Below are 15,697 nucleotides of genomic sequence, written 5' to 3' on the forward strand. Positions count from 1 at the left end.
CCTGCAACTGAGTACTCCACCCTGGGGTACCCCAGTTTCCTGTATGAATGTACGCGACAGTGCAGGACCTATTTTCACCCGAAATGTACGGTTCTCTAGGTAGCTCTCTATAATAGTTAACATGTTGCCGCGGATGCCCAGCGCCGAAAGGTCGCGCAGGATACCGTACCACCAGGTTGTATCGTACGCTTTTTCCATATCCAGAAACACAGATAGAAAAGATTATTTGTGCACGAGGGCATCGCGAATGCTCGCTTCGATGCACACGAGATGGTCGGTTGTAGATCGCCCTTCCCGAAAACCACATTGAAATGGGTCAAGCATTTTGCTGGACTATAGGAGATGTATGAGACGGCGATTGATCATTTTTTCAAAAAGCTTACACAGGCAGCTTGTAAGCGCTATGGGACGGTAGCTAGTGAGCAATGAAGTGTCTTTACCATGCTTCAAAACAGGGATCACAATAGCCTCCTTCCACTTTGATGGGAGATAACCAGCAGCCCAGATAGTATTGAGAAGTGTAAGTAGCGTGATTTGTGTGTCGGAGTGTAGGTGCTTAAGCATATCATACATGATTCTATCGGGGCCCGGTGCAGAGCTCCGACATACTGACAAGGAAGCTTTAAGTTCCGCAATCGTAAAAGGACGATTATAAGGATCGTTTGGGATGGATTTCCAATTCAGTGGCTTAAGTGTGGCTTCTATTGCTTTATGCTTAAGAAAGTTCTCCGAATACTGAGTGGAGTTAGACACGCGCTTGAAGTGTTCACCAAGAGCATCAGCCTGGTCTTCCATACTTGTTTCCTTCTTTATCAACAAGGGGCAATGGCTGAAATTTTGTTCCCTTTAGTCTCCTCAGCCCCTTCCATACTTTTGCCTCCTGTGTGTAGGAGTTAATGCCGGACAAGAATCTCTCCCAGCTTGTCTTCTTTGCTTGCCTTCGCGTCCGCCTTCCCTGCGATTTAATGTTTTTAAATTCTATCAGATTTTCTGCAGTGGGGTATCAGCGCAGTATGCCCCACGATTTATTTTGCTTTTTCCGCGCCTCCTTGCATTCCTCATTCCACCATGGAACTCGTCTTTTGGATGAGGTACCCCTTGATTGTGGGATGAAGTTATTCGCTGCCTCGATGATAAAAGCGGTAAAATACGCTACCGCGTCGTCGATACTAAAATAGGTGATAAAATCTCGTGATAGGTAGGTCGATTCCTTAAAATGCTCCCAGTCGGCAGAAGCTAGCTTCCACCGAGGCGTATATGAAGGGCATTTATGTTCTTCAATTAAGTTTAGAAGTATTGAAAAATGGTCACTTCCGTATGGATTTTTAATAACACTCCACTCTAGGTAAGGGAAGAGATCTGCGGAGCCGATAGATAGGTCTATGGAAGAATGTGAGTGGTGATACATATTATAATAAGTCGGTTCGTTTTTATTGAAGAGGCATGTTCCCGTGTTTACTAAGAAGTTTTCTTCTAATCGACCTCTCGCGTCGCATCGTGAGTCTCCCCACATCGTGTGGTGAGCATTAAAATCTCCCACAAGTATGTAAGGTTCGGGAAGTTGGATAATAAGGTTGTAAAAGTCTGTTTTTTTTAGATGATGGTTCGGGGGTATATAAATAGAACAGACAGTGATTAATTTATTAAAGATAATGGCCCGAACTACCACTGCCTCAAGGGTCGTCTGAAGGGCGACGTGTCGGCAAGCTACAGTCTTGTCCGCTATTATTGCTACTCCGCCAGAGGCGTTAGCCTCATCGCGGTCTCTTCGGAAGATGAATTGCGAAGAAAGTTTGTGTTTGTGGGTTTCATATGTGTCTCCTGAACACACAGCAATTTGGGATTGTGTTCGTGTAGTAGTTCTCTAATGTCATCGAGGTTATTTAGAAGTCCTCGTACATTCCACTGTAGTATTTGTGTGTCCATTATGCTATTTGTGTTTAGTGCTGTGTGTTTAAGACACGAGGATTAGCTCACGGGCCCTTTTCAGGCGCCGTGACGGGAGTTTTGTCTCTTTTGGAGCGGTCGAGAGTGCCTCGCCGCTCCTTAGGCGCTGGTGGCGCCGTCTTGCTGGTGGTTGTGTCCATTGCCTCTTGCGAGGCGCTGGACTACAGTAGGTCGTGCGCTGGACACGCGCTCTTCCGAGCGCTTTGTTAATTTGCATACAACACTTGCACGTTTAATTTCCAGTAATAACCGCGCGCGACCCTCAATTGAACCACTTCTCCGGTGTTCCTCTCGTAGCAGGCGACGGGTTCATTTCCGGATGATTAACCTGTGTGACGACAACAAAATTTGTTGTCACGCCCACCAGGGATGACGACTACGAAGCGAACCGTTACACAATACGTCCCCAGGTCACTTTGTTGTAAAGGTCGCGGACCGCGCATCTCAATATAGAACAGGGGGCAGAATTATTCCTTCGTTATACAGGTAATTCGTTGTATAGGCGTTCGATTGTAACAATAACATTCATTTTCCCTTTTGCTTTCGTCCACACCATTGTTTGTTCGCTTCATGAGGTCGTTAACTACCGAAAATTCAAGCCCCCTATGGTTTCGCCGCATACTTCTCGCTTTAGACGTAATCGATACTTTTTGTAACGTAAGAGGCCCTGCTGGTGTTATATACAAATGTCGAAAATTTGGCCGTCAGAGTGATTACTCCGATGAAGGCAGGCCCACCTGCCGAACGTCAGTAAAGCTGTCTTCCGTGTGTGCCGTACTATAGGGCATTCCTACACGACTAAATGTGATTCTACGTGACAGTCGGTTTCGTCACGCCTCTCAGAGACCGCAGAAGTTGTGTTTGGGACGTTCACTTTTTCTTTACTTTATTGGCGCTAAAAAAGCCAACTTCAAGCAAGTGTAGTGAAGCCAATTTTGCCTAGAACTGAACAAATTCTTATGGGAGTTCTGTAAATAAATATATTATTCCCAGTGTATTTCCGGCATTTATTTATTGTGCCGATTCACTCAAGTGCTTAAAAATTGGCATTTTGGAAACTTCTTTTTTTTTTTTTTCAGAGATAGCTCGGGAAGCAAAGCATTAAAGATATGTGATCTAAGTGCAAAAAAGAAAAGTCGCAACTTCGCCCGATAAGCAAAGCATCGATTGCGATAGCAAATTAGTGGACAGCTATACAAAGTAAGGATGGTAGCTTTATCGGCAGAGTGAACTTGTAAACATTCGCTTACTAACTCAAGCATGGTGTCACGCGCGCGTACAGGCAAACAAACGCACCTTACTGGAAGACAGCAGATATTCGCTGCCGAAACGCTGGCGTTGGGAAGAGCGGCAGCAGCGAGCGAATCGACCTTCGTGCTGCCTCTCGCCTCAACGCAAACTAAGTCGCGCGAACACAGCGCACACGAAGCTATCAATCAGCCCTCGGCGTAGCTAGACTTTGTACCCATCGCGGATCGCTTTCAAGATAGGGCCTGCGCGGTCGCGCTCAACCGTGCCGTACGCAGCCGCCACCGGAGTAGAACCTAAAGCCCCTTAAACTTCGTAAAGTACTGCCACGCTTTGAAGAATGCCGCCACCTCCTCGCGCGCTCTGGCCTAGGCCTACGCCGCTATTGGCCTAATAGCATCACGTGGGCCCTCCCGCCATGCATCAGCGCCATTTTTGCTAGAAAAGCGTCTACGGAGTGGCGGGAAGCGCATGTAGGCGCCGTTGCTACGCTCGAGCAGTGTAGGTGGCGCCACGGTCGAGGAGGGAGCGTGAAAGAGAGGAGAAACGAGGAGGAGTGAAGGCGGAGGAGGAGAGCGTCGTTACTTTACGAAGTTTAAGGGGTTTTAGGAGAACCCCCTCCCGCCTTGATGCCTTGCGCGGGAGGGAAGAACGCGCTTCCTCTCCGACTTCCTCCCTTGCGGGCGCGTGATCGAGCACGGCCGCTGGCATTCTCGGCCGCTTGACTGGGCCGAACGGCGCTAGCTCTCGGGGACGGGACGCGTCGGTTTCCACGGGCGACGGCGTTCGAAGCGCGTTCCTCATGCACTTTCTATGCCGATCCGAGACAACAGCCCCCGACTGGCAGCGCCACGTCGGTGACGGCGTTTTCGATGCACGCGGCAGGCCGCACCTTTTTTTTTTTTTTAATCCAGCTTTTTATCCAGCGGCCGTGGATCGAGCCACCGTCCTCGGCTCACCCTCGCACGTTTTCATTCGCACCCACAGCAGATGGCGCTCGGCCACCATGTTATCGCGTTGAATGGGAAGGGATGAGGAGCGCGGAGAAAGTTCATATCAACAAGGGACTGAGGCAGGGGTGCCCTTTATCCCCGCTGCTATTTATGATGTACATGGTGAAGATGGAGAGGGCGCTAGAAGGAAGTAATATCGGGTTTAATCTCTCATACAAACAGGCAGGTACAGTAATAGAGCAGCAACTCCCAGGTTTATTTTATGCGGACGACATATTGTGTTGCTCGCAAACAAGCAAAGTGATTTGCAACGTCTGGCTAATATCTGTGGACAGGAAGGCAACAATTTAGGTTTGAAATTTAGTGTTAGAAAATCAGGTGTTATTGTATTCAATGAAAACAGTGAACAGACAGTGGAGATACAGGGCCAAGAAATACCTCGGGTAACAGAATATAAATACCTTGGTATATGGATAAACGAAGGCAACGGATATATGGAAACACAGGAAAAAACCATAACAGTCAAGGGGAAGAGAACTGCAGCCATAATGAAGCACAGAGCGCTATGGGGATACAATAGGTACGAGATCCTCCGAGGTATGTGGAAAGGGGTAATGGTTCCAGGACTTACTTTTGGAAATGCGGTTGTTTGCTTTAAATCAGGGGTACAATCAGGACTCGATGGGAACCAAAGGTCAGTGGGTCGCCTCGCATTGGGCACTCACGGGAAGACTACAAATGAAGCTGTGCAAGGGGATATGGGCTGGACTAGTTTTGAAGTGAGGGAAGCTCGCAGTAAAATTGAGTATGAAGAACGGCTGAGGAATATGGAGGAAAGTAATTGGGCTGGGAGAGTGTTCAGGTATCTGTACAGGCAAAACATTGATTCACAGTGGAGGAAAAGAACTAGGAAGCTTACCAGTAAGTATGCGGCCTGTGGGGTGGGCAACACAGCAACAAAGAAGGTCAAGCGGAAAGTCAGAGAGGCTGAATTAATCTCATGGGTGGCGGCAATGGAAAAGAAACCTGCCATGAGTAACTACTTAAGGGGAAAGAACGAAATTAGGAAAGAAACCATTTATGATAACTCAAAGGGAAGCTCATTACTTTTCGAAGCGAGATCGGGATGCCTTAGAACACGCACCTATAAAGCGAGATATAAGAAGGAAGAAGAAGCATGTGCTTGCTGCGGTAAAGCTAGGGAAACGACGGAGCATATTTTATTAGAATGTGAAGACGTCTATCCAGCGGTCGATTTAGGCACCACTGGCCTCCTTGAAGCCCTTGGGTTCAGCGGGAGCAGTGGTAAAGCAAACAGGTCCGCAATAGACATCAGTAAGAGGCGATTGGAGGATTGGTGGAAGAAAAGTAGGGAAACGACAAAAGACGGAGACGTACAAAAGCACAGTTCGCAATAGGGTATCAGAAAATTTGGACGTGGTAGTTCATAGTTGGGTTTTTTTGTTTTTTCATTGGTTAAACTAGGTAGGATATTAGGCAGCATAGTAGCAAGAGCTTGGTGGCGCAAGCCACCGCCCCGTTCCAAAGGGGACGCTCATAACATCCATCCATCCATCCATCGCACTTGCACTAATACGGAACGTCGGGGCGACGGGGCAAGTACACCTGGAGTGTAAATATAATGGTTATCGCAACAAAAGAAAAATAGTACAGGTTTTAACATCCCACGGACATCCGAATGTCCGAGAGCTACGCCTGCAGAACGTCCAGTCGCACGCCTTCCTTCCATTTTTTTTTTTTTTTTCTTGCTCGGCTCGGTCCAGAAGACATTTGTAATATTGTCACGACGTTAACAAGCGAGACATTGGCAAAACACCCGTGTACTTAGCTTTACGTGCGCATGTATTAACTTTAGATGCGCGGTAAAGAACCCCAAGTGGTCCAAATTATTCCTTAACCCTCCCCAACTATAGCGTGCCTCATAATCAGGTCGTGGTTCTGGCACGTAAAACCCCATAATTAGAACCGGGCAGACCAAACTAAATAACTGGTGATTCGCATTGATGAGCCATCAACAGCTATTTTAGATTCTTGTTTCACTGCTATATATATTAATTATAAACTGAATAAATCAGTAAGTTTAAACGACTGCTGTGCATCAGCAGGAATCGAAATGATCAAAACCACGAGAAGGACGCTACCAAAACCGCATACTAGTCGAAGCTTATCCAAAGCCAGCATTGTGCCGCCGCGGTCATGGCAGCGAGCGCATAGAATAAAGAACCGAGCGGCCGATCCCCTTCCGATGTCGGAAGCCAGTTTTGTCTTCCTGGGTGATTTGACGCAGTCGCGGTACACCTGCATCCAAGTTCGCTCTGCTTCGATTGTGTGGAACACGGCGTACAATACGTAACCCTGTCGCAAATGGAAGGGGACAGGAAGTTTTGGTATTACACGGGCTCTTCCACTGGCACAACGTGGGACGCTTCGCAGGCAATCGCTACACTGACATTGTTTGTGCCAATTTGTTCTTGATTTTGTGATTGTTGTTTGCTGAGAGGGCCCTGCGTCACGGGTAAGTCTGGTATGCCGCAGGTAAATCGGAGAAAGCTCGAGGCTGTCGGCTGGTGCCCTAGTTGAGTGGGTCGTTGACAGCGCGATATGTCAACCGCATATGCAAAGAAAAAAAAAACGGTCTTAAAAAAAAAAGAAATCGCACTTATTGTGGTACCAGCGGATGGACGTATGTGATAGAGTTTGCAGGCCTGGGCAGATCGTCACTTGAGACGGTCGAACTACGCCCGAGTCGCGTTTCCTTGCGTTGGTTGAGAATCTCGCCCGCCGACTTCAGAGCACATCCGCAGACGTTCTTGCTCGCATGCCCGCAAGCATGTCGCCTTTTCGCATGTTGCTTTTGCTTACATACGCGAATGAATAAAAGAAAATCAGTTGAGAGACATAGTCAGGGCTGTTGTCTTTGCTACTGGGAATCGGCATTTTATTACTGTAGTCATTCAAAGATGGAGATCTTTATTTTATTTATTTTTTTCTGGAAAATGCAACACTGAATCGCCAATGTATATTATGCGGTAAATTTTTATTTGCCGTTTGCGTGTGTGCGGTAGTTATAGGAAGATTTTCGTAGACGTCAAATGCACTTCGTGTATCGCGGAGAGTGATTTTTGCAGTAACATGATTTTGTGCTTTGAGGATGTTGGTGAAAACTCGCAGTGACAGCGGAGGTGGCGTTGCTCTAGTGATTCGTGCGTGAATTCTAGAGTTTGGCCACAGCTTATGGGAGTTCTAAATGGTAAAGCATTAATGTGGCTAACTTATTATATTCTTTAAAGTAGTATAGCCAGACCCACTATTGCTAGAGAACTGGCCACAATGTGACTTAATGCCACTTTGTAGTGACAAAAAGTGAACTTATACAATCGTATAAATGCATACCTACCCTGTATTTTATAGAACATGAATTTTTCTATGCTGCTGTTGTATTTGCTCAAATGTGTCTATTTTCCTTTGTATCAAGTCTTGTGCAATTAGCATTGTATGAAGGGTGACCATGTCTTTGTCGCAGTTTCCCAGAAGGTTACCACAAGCAAACATGTTATGCTCGAAATGGCAAATGTGCAGCATGCACTTGTAACATATTTTCACTGTGGCATGCGTCAGCAATCATGCATCGATTTCACGCTCCGTGATAACTATACTGTAACTGCAACCAAAATGTGTTCAGTATAGATATCGAATAAGTGGGGTGATTTATGGTATGTACGTTGCTCGTGTTAGGAACCTGGTTGATGCCTGCCGTGGTTGCTCAGTGGCTATGGTGTTGGGCTGCTGAGCCTGAGGTCGCGGGATCGAATCCCGGCCACGGCGGCCACATTTCGATGGGGGTGAAATGCGAAAACACCCGTGTACTTAGATTTAGGTGCACGTTAAAGAACCTTAGGTGGTTGAAATTTCTGGAGTCCCCCCACTACGGCGTACCTCATAATCAGAAAGTGGTTTTGGCATGTAAAATCCCATAATTTAATTTTTTGAACCTGGTTGATGTACTGATGTCAGGAGGGTCCTGTGCTGAAGATGTGTCGGAAATATGTTTCATGCTGTCCCTGCTCAAATTGTTGCCTTTCATTCATTGCCCACTAAACAATGTGCTTGCATCGTTTCATAGCAGCCCTGCATGGGACATTTGACAGCGAGGTATCTTCCAGCTGTGTGCTCTCTATTTACATGCTTCTTTTCTTTCTTTTTTTCTCTCTATCTGTGACAGGTGTGTACATGGGTACTGCCACCATACTAGGCAGGTGCAGCTAACACTGAATCATTGCTGCAATGCACCGGCCATATGGAGACTTGAGTGTTTATTGAGTGTTTAGGAATCATGAAACAGCTGGCAAGCTGTTGCGGCCATGTGACACTTGAATGTAACTGTATTGCATTGTGTTGAAGTGCACTGGTAGCCTCGTCAATCACTGATCGTGTTTGCCCACACACGTAAACGTAGCCAGAGTTTGCAGGCGGCCTGTGTAACCGCAGCTGTGCGGCACGCGCCTGCAGTTGGCCACTCTGCATTTGGACAAACTCGGATTGCCCTTGCAATTTTATGCATGACCATTCGTGCGAATACACCTTATCTGCAATGACCATGCCTCTATTTAATGTTTCAGATGTGCAGGGCTTGCTGTGTACAGGCGCCGACAAAAGTGGTATACTCCACGCAGCGGGAGCCGGAGCAGCGGCGGCACACTGCATAGCGGCGCCATCTACAGGCGGCATCTGGGACCGAGACAGTCGATGGGTGGCCTTTATTATCGGCAGACATGTCTCGAGATGCTGCCTGTAGATGGCGTTGCGATGCAGTTTGCCGTTGCTCCGGCTCCCGCTGCGTGGAGTATACCACTTTTGTCGGCGCCTGTACATGTCGTGCGGTAATCGTAGATGGTGGCACCATACTGTGCGTTTTGCACAATTGAGATTGAAATTTTTGCAGGATGAATGTCTTCGCCTGGTAGAGTAGCATTGTAGATGGGCCGTATGGGCGCATTCAGGAGCGGCATTCTCGGTCACTCACTTTTGGGGATACTTCCACTATTTCAAAATTCATGTGATAGACGACAATCCTGACACAATGCCAAGCACGTTGTCTTCACACAGTGCAGAAAGTGACTACTAGAGACCATATTTGCAGCCACTAAAATGTGGGTTTTAGATGCCAGGCACATAAAAACTCATTTTAGGTACAATAGGCGCCGAAATAGGCTTTATGTATTGCTCAATTTCTCAGAACCTTCTTTTATGTTCATGGGCAAAATACTCTGTAGGCCAGGCCGTGAAGGCCATTGTAGGTGTTTTTGAGAGACACTGAATTGAATATATGACTGTGATGAGCGTTTCCAGTTATTAGTTAATTTCTTGAGTCATGCCTTTTGTTTTTGAGTTATTATCATCATTACTTTCTCCTCCTCCTTTTGTTTCTCTTTTCCCCTTCCCCAACGTTGAGACACAGGCTAGAAAATAATAGTTTAGGCCAAGCTCTCAGCTTTTCTCTCATAATAAATCTCTGTCTCACCATTCCAGCGTCAATGTGAGTGGTGATGCTAGTGTTTCCTTGTTTTTTGGTGTCAATAACATCTATGTTTACAAGCTTTTCATGACAAATCCACTTGTATTGTGAATGCAAAATCATGTACAAATGTACACTTTGATGCAATACACCAAGTGTCAACAATATACGTAAGAACGAGAAGAAAGGGGGTTAACCGAGGGGCTCGATATTTATTCATCGTATCATGAGAAGCCAACAAAGACACCAAGGGCAACATAGGAGAAATTACTTGTTCTTACTAATTGAATTAAAGAAATGATAAGTTAATGGCAATTAAAGGGGATGAAAAAACAACTTGCCGCAGGTCGGGAACGATCCCACGTCTTCGTATTACGCAAAGCATTGCACGTGTAATGCGATGCTTTGTAATCATTTCCCACCTGTGGCAAGTTGTTTTTTCATCCTTTTTCATTGCCATTAATTTATCATTTCTTTAATTCAGTTGGTATGTACAAGTAATTTCCCTTATGTTGTCCTTGGTGCCTTTGTTGGCTTCTCATGAAACAATATATGTTGTTATTTTCTTGCAACTTTCATCAATCTGGATGCGATGAACGTCAACAGTATTCAAATTCTACATATTTTCGTTGAATCCCGTCACTATGGGAGTCGAGTTTTCAGTCTTAATGCTTCCTTTTCGTATCCTAAGTGTCTTTTGCTAATGCTACCTTCTTGCAAGAACATCTTGCAGCATGTCTTGATAGTTATGTGACAAATTGTTTTGTTTTTTTGAGTATGTGATCCTACTGTAACCATTGCACAATGTTGTTTACAGTAGCTTCTTGCCACTTATGTATCTTCTTGATGGTGCAAGCCCAACACTGCACAATTTTGTCTGCCATATAACCACATGACAGTCCGTTCTATATTAGACACAGAGCTGTCATTAACCATTTCACATCGGCTACTATCAGCAAAGCTTACTGGATGTTGAAATCGATCGAGTCTTGGGGAGATTTATATGTAGGGCATGGGAAACCGTCTTGCACTTGCAGGAGTGTGGCTTTTTCTCCCATGGTAGTGTCATATCTGAAGTTCATGTGATCATGATATCATGACCACTTGAGAGCTTGGTCGCATGATCTCTCTGACACCATGGAAATAATCAAATGTCATTGGCTGGTGCATCTATACAAATTCTCTTCAAGTTCGACTGTGGTAGATATGCACACCTGCCAACCTAGGGCTCTCACATTTCGGGATATTCAACAAGGGGGGGCGGGATGACAAAAGAAAAAAAGAAAAAAAAAGTTTTTTTTAATGCCTACCAGTGCGTCTACTAGGCATCTCGGACTTTGTTTTCTGAGTGGAGGTGTCGACTGCAAGTGCACATAATAATTAGGGAACACATACTATATCCCGTGAGAATGCTCGTTTTCCATTCTCAATGTGTTTCCCAACATAACAAGTCTCTGTAGTGATGAAACTGGCCAAAGATAATCGCCCATCGTGCAACTCGTACTAAACCTTTGCTTCGTGTACACTTTTAAACGCATGTCTCAATCCGAGTTAGGCTTACATTTTCTACTCACAAATGGCTTGGATTGCGATCAGACTTTGGCTAGCTAGCTTGTGCATAATTTCAGTTGCGATGCAGCTGAGTTGCATTAACTTGTCTTGTAGTGGCGGGGGTGAGGCAGTTTTTCGGGAGGTTTGTGGCCACGGTTGTACAATCGACGGAATAGCTTGGAATTGGGGAGTCTCCTGGACAGATCGGGAGAGTTGGCATGTATGCCTGTGCTACTGCATTCTTCGGTTGTCGGCGACTGTAGTGACATTTTTTCTTTTCCTTCCTATTTTCCAGCAACGATGCAGGTTGAGAACGCCCTCATGTGGAGGCGCGCCAGAGAAAAGAGCCTGCTGAAGTGCCAACAGTGCAATTACACCACCCGCCAACGAGGCCACATGAACCGGCACATGGTGGTGCACACGGGCAAGCGCCCCTTCGGGTGTCACCTGTGCCCCATGGCGTTCAGCCGCCAAGCCAGCCTGGCCGATCACGTGCAAACGCACAGCCGCAGCAAGAAGTTCCAGTGCCGCTACTGCCCCGTCACGTTCACCGACCGGTCTGCCCTCTGGCGGCACTTCACTGTAATGCACTTCACGCCGTAGAATTGTGTCGGCATGTTTTGCTGCACAGCACAAGGCCACGGCTCTGGGTCCTTGCTGCCGCAGTGACATTCCATTGGGTGTGAAGGGCAAGGATGCTTGTGTACATGGATTACGGCACACGTTAAAGAACAAGAAGAAGAAAAGAAAGCTTGTGTTGCATTTGAATTTAAATTAATTGTGCCAGCATGTGAAAGCAGCAATACATGGGGTCTCCCATGGAGTAAGGACAGAAGTCAACGAGCCGAGTATTCAGTTGGCTCTAGATGTGCCACATGGCATGTGTCAGCGAGTTATACGCCCGTACATATACACCGTATATACACCGTATACCGTATGTAGCATGTATATACCGGGTAGTTCTTCTTTTTTTACACCATACAGAATTTTTTAAAATTTCTGGCAGCAGATAGCATAATTCTGGTCATTGAGCTAGATTACTTGAAGCAGCAGACATTACTGGCTGGAGAAATAGAATTGCATGATCAATTCACAAAAACATACTCGTGAGCTTTTTAATTATTTATTTTATGGCATGTATTGCAATTTACAAGTTGCAGCCTGTGAGTTCGCAAGTACCCTGGTTAGATGCTGAAAGCAGCATCTCTGTGTGAATGGACAAGGTAATTATCTCCTCGTGGTTCTTGTTGTAAAAACCGTTTTCTTTGGCCAATACACTGAGTTGAAGATCTAACACTGCGCAGTACGTTGGCATGCTTGTGCAACATCCTCTATTTTCGTGTCAACTGGCCATAATTGAAAAGCACTTCATGGCTGCTTTTTGTTATCTGTGACCACACACCGGCCTAGACTAAATCGGCGGGAACTATCACAAAAGGCTCACAGCAATATTGCATCTGAACCATTTTCACACAGTTCTGCATGCCTCACCTTTTATATAGAGGAGAAATGTTACATCGAAGCTGTTAGCCTGTAGTTGGTCGGGATTTTTCATGGCCGTGTGTGTGTTGCTCACAAACTCAAAAAATGTCATGTTTGGCCTGATGACATCATCAGATTACGAAATCGGGCAATTTGTCACATGACGATGCTGTTTTCTCGTACATTCGAATTGCAGTCCGAAGCTGTCGTGTCTGCAGCTCGTGTGCAAGTCGTGCTTTATGAATTTTCTAGTGCAATTTACTTTGAGAAATTCAATTAGTTCAATACTACACTTGCACTTGATGGAGGGCCTGGAGGAATGAGCATCTATGCTGCACTACCACACACGTGCGTGCATGACGTATGTCGCTTGTGGTGGTGGAGCTTGTCTAACGTCTGTCATGCGTGTCTAACGTCTGCAACATCTTCACTGCACATCCACCTTCACAGGGTGGAATGGAGGCATTTTTTTTTTTACACAATCGCTGCTGAGGCTAATCTAAAAGAAGAAGAAAAGCAACATGCCCAAATGGGTATGGGACAAGAGATGTTAAAGTAATTAAAAAGTTAATTAGTAATATTTCGGTACGTAGTTGATTGCGCATTTCGATTTTTCGTGTGAATACTGTCCCCCGCTTCAAGCAATACAGCTTACGGATTACAATTACGCTGTCTGCCCCAGAAATTTTTTAAACATTCTGTATGGTCTAATGAAAACATACCGTGTATGCATATATCTGTAGGATACGTATGTCGCAAGAGCATTAAACTGTTTGCTGCAGAACAGTTGTATAAGTCATAACAACCATCCTTAACCAAATCAAGCACGCTTTGCATTACATAGATGTGAAGTGAAGTGAAGCTTGTACTGCTCTTCATTTAAGCATACGGCAAAACTAGACTGAATCTCAATGTTAGGTAGATGTGTTTCTGCTGATCATCAGTGATGTAGTCACTGCCTGCTCTATGTGTCACTCATTAATATATTCGACATGGTGGTGTGAAAGCTTTAGTAGATAGCAAGTGCTTAGCAGCCTTTTATTGAGAAGCATTGCATTTTATCATTCTCTTGTGACTGCTTTATTTACAAAAGCTGACAATATTAATCCAGCCATTTATCTTTGATCACTTGCATTATGCATCCTTAGAATGTTCCTTTTATTTGTCAAAGGGAAGCAGAGTGTTTCTTTACATGTTATAGCACCCCTTAAGTATATTAGAAGAAACATGATTTTAATTCTGCACCCTTACAATGTACACATCTGTTCCATTAAATTGTGATTAAGATCTTTGCAGTTAAGCATCCTCACATGCAGCTCTGTGCTGGTGACGAATAGCTACAATCCAGTGGTCTTGCTTCGTTGGACCAACAGTAAACATTGTACATATTTAGAGGGAGCGTGTGTATTCACTCACCTCATTTTCTGTGGCAACGAACCGGGCAATAAAATGGATATGCATAATTTGTGCATCTAAGGCATCTTCTTCAATTTCCTTTCTGTTATTGAAAACACGTAATCAGGAAGTTTGCAAGCACTGGATAGGTCGCCACTCCGGACGGCTGAACTATGTTTGAATCGCGCTGCCGTGCCTTGGTCCAGCAACTCGGCCGCCGATTTCCGAGCACGCCCTCTAGGTGAACATCTCTTTCTCAGACACTCTTGCTTGTGTGCCCTTGGGCATCGTGCCTTTTTGCATGTTGCCTTTGCATGCACATGCGCATGAATAAAAGAAAATCAATTGGGAGCAGCTCGCAGTTATTACCCATAACTTATGTTGTTTTCCTTGCTACTGGAGACCGGCATGTTATCGCTGTAGCCATTCAGGGATTGGGATTATATCTTTCTGGAAAATTCAACATTGTGATCACAGTGCATTGTATGGGACAAAATTTGAAATGCCTTGGGTGCTTGTGTACTGTGTTGCAGCTTCATGAAAAGCTTCAGGGGCACCGTGGGGGATTCAAACACACGTCTCGTACACAGTGGCTTTAGCAGTGACATGCTTTTGTCCTCTTGTGATGTTGGGAAGCTCACAATGATAGCAGTGGTGGCGTTGTCTTGGTGACCCAATGTATGCACTCATGAGTGAGTCATGAGTGTACACTCTGCTTCGTAGCAAAGCTTGTGCAATCGGCTATGTATGAAGTGCAATTACGTCTGTGTCATGGATTCCCAGAAGACTGCCACAGCGGGTCTGTCAATACACCTTAAATGACAGGCACGTGGAATATGCTTGTCAAATATACTTAGCGAGACACAGCTAAGTGACAGTGCATTCATTTTATGCTGCATGATAACTACTCTGTAACTGAAACCAATATGTGTTCCACATTATTATTAAATAAGGATGTATGGTACTCGTCTTTGGTCATGACGGGAGTGCGGCTACCTGCCGTGGTGGCTTAGCGATTATGATGTGGCGCTGCGAAGCATGAAGTCGCGAGATCAAATCCCAGCCACGGCGCCGCATTTCGGTGAATGCAAAAAACGCCCGTGTGCCGTGCATTGGGTGCACTTTAAAGATCCCCAGGTGGTCAAAATTTTCAGTCTCTCCCACCACAGCATGCCTCATAGTCATATTGTGGTTTTGGCACGTAATACCCCAGAATAACAACAACAAACAACATGTGGTTATCACAATGTGTGAAATTGACGTGCCGATGCCAGACGATGCTATGCCAAAACTATCTCGAAAATATGTTTCGTGCCTGAAGTTTCGGATCAAATTATTGCACTCTATTTGGTGACCGCTGAACAGTGTGCTTGCACCGTCTCTTAGCAGCACTGCATGAGACATTTGACACCTGGGTATTTTTCATCTGTGTACTCTCTACTAACATGATTCTTTTTTTTTTCTCTCCCTCAGCCTGCGACAGGTGCGTATGTAGCAACTGCCACCATACTAGCCAGCTGCAAATAATGCCGAAGCATTGGTGCAATTTCATCGACCACCTGAAGACCGAGGGCTTTGGGCACGA

At 45.5% G+C, this 15,697-nt stretch overlaps 1 long non-coding RNA gene across 1 annotated transcript; it reads left to right on the top strand.

Moving 5' to 3' along the window:
• Positions 1-4,660: 4,660 nt before the first annotated feature.
• On the top strand, positions 4,661-14,180 carry LOC126527764 (uncharacterized). Its single transcript, XR_008611730.2, has 2 exons — positions 4,661-6,622; positions 11,531-14,180. It is a non-coding gene; the product is annotated as an uncharacterized lncRNA (long non-coding RNA).
• The last annotated feature ends 1,517 nt before the right edge of the window (positions 14,181-15,697 follow it).

Source organism: Dermacentor andersoni, chromosome 9 (genome assembly GCF_023375885.2).
Source record: "Dermacentor andersoni chromosome 9, qqDerAnde1_hic_scaffold, whole genome shotgun sequence".
Lineage (NCBI taxonomy): Eukaryota > Metazoa > Arthropoda > Arachnida > Ixodida > Ixodidae > Dermacentor > Dermacentor andersoni.